At 32.9% G+C, this 1,622-nt stretch overlaps 1 long non-coding RNA gene across 1 annotated transcript; it reads left to right on the top strand.

The window, feature by feature from the left end:
• The first annotated feature begins 927 nt into the window (after nucleotides 1-927).
• LOC135117235 (uncharacterized) lies at nucleotides 928-1,503 on the top strand. Its single transcript, XR_010276727.1, has 2 exons — nucleotides 928-1,214; nucleotides 1,368-1,503. It is a non-coding gene; the product is annotated as an uncharacterized LOC135117235 (long non-coding RNA).
• Nucleotides 1,504-1,622: the final 119 nt, after the last annotated feature.

Here is a 1,622-nt window from a genome sequence, read left to right as displayed (position 1 = left end):
ACACCTTGATGTAGCTATCTCAGCTTACGGTAGATAATTTGTCGATAAAAGAAGAACATTTAGTAGATGTCACAGATTCCAGGTTCGATTAGTGTCATATATCAATCATAATATTATAAACGCGAAAGTTTGTATGTATGGATGTTTGTTACTCTTTCACGCAAAAACTACTGAATGGATTTTAATGAAACTTTACAATAATATAGCTTATACATCAGAATAACACATAGGCTACAATTTGTAAACATATTGTTCGAAATAATAAACCTGCGCAGACGAAGTCGCGGGCACCAGCTAGTCAATCATGAATCAAGCTGTTATCCACCTTTTCTGTATTTTTGGCAAAATAATTATGCAATTGTTATATTGTGATCAGCGTATCATAATACTTATAAATTATAATGTTATTTTACGTTTCGCAAATACTGCCAATAGGTGACCTATTTAAATACCTATTACTTACGGGCCAAGGCGATTTGAGTATCTACGACTAAGGTTGTGAACCTTGGGTTGCGGAATTAAGACCTATTTGGCATACCTACCTAGGTACTTGATAAATAACTTTATTTTCAAAATTGTAAAAATAATGCCCGTTTTCACCAACAACCTCTTACCGTTTCCCTATCTAAAAACTACTTTTAATAAGGACCCCTCCCAATTTGACATCTACCTAAATTCATTTTCACCACACTTGTACATGGATCCCTTAAGTAAGTGACAGATTACTAGTTCTACAAACGATAATGCAAAGTCGATATTTTATCGATAAAATTATTTTTCTCTACTTCTTAAGAAATAAACGTCTATCGAGTATATATTACTAAAGCCTGTGAGTTTTTTTTCTTGTGATGTTATTTTAATTTAACTTAAACTACATTACGCTATGTTTTATGCAATAAAACAGTAAAGAGGTTTTTTACAGGTGAATTTTTACCTATGTCATTCGCGCGTTTGTCAAATTGACTGATGTGTATGTGTACATAGAGTGAGGTTAATTTTGGGTTTATTATTGTTGAATAGATAAGTTTATTTTGGCAGAGAAGAGAAAACGAGGATAAACCTTTCTTGCAGAAGAAAAAGACAAGCTAGTGAAATTGCTGACGTCTCATAGAGACACAATATTAAACACAAAACGGATGGGACCACGAACGAAGCCAAAAACAAAGCTTGGATCTAGTTACAAATAGTTTTAATGCGATAGGAACCGTTTACAGGTAAATGTGAATAATATCTGTGTATAATAATATAAGATATTGCCGTTCAACTGTGTTCCTTGTTTTACTGTCGACTTCATTGTATTTTTGTTCTCCATGAGTTGATGGATTTAAGTATGGGGTTAAAATTATACATTTATTATATTTATTTAGTTTCAGGTGGTGCGAGAAATTGGAAAGACGTGTAAAAACATGCTGCGCCCAGCCCACCTCAAATTGAATTGGTGCAGGAGGATGATGATAATGTTTGGTACATCATATGAGGACTAATATTAAAATATTTGTTTACTATCTTTGTTTTAATTTATATATTTTATTATGTTCAATATTAGCCTACTTCTTACCTCCAGAGGGTATCCCCTATCACCTAGGAGATAGGCTCCTCCATATTCACAATTTTCGAATCAT

Source organism: Helicoverpa armigera, chromosome 8 (assembly GCF_030705265.1).
Source record: "Helicoverpa armigera isolate CAAS_96S chromosome 8, ASM3070526v1, whole genome shotgun sequence".
Lineage (NCBI taxonomy): Eukaryota > Metazoa > Arthropoda > Insecta > Lepidoptera > Noctuidae > Helicoverpa > Helicoverpa armigera.
This window is presented reverse-complemented; position numbering and strand designations above follow the sequence as displayed.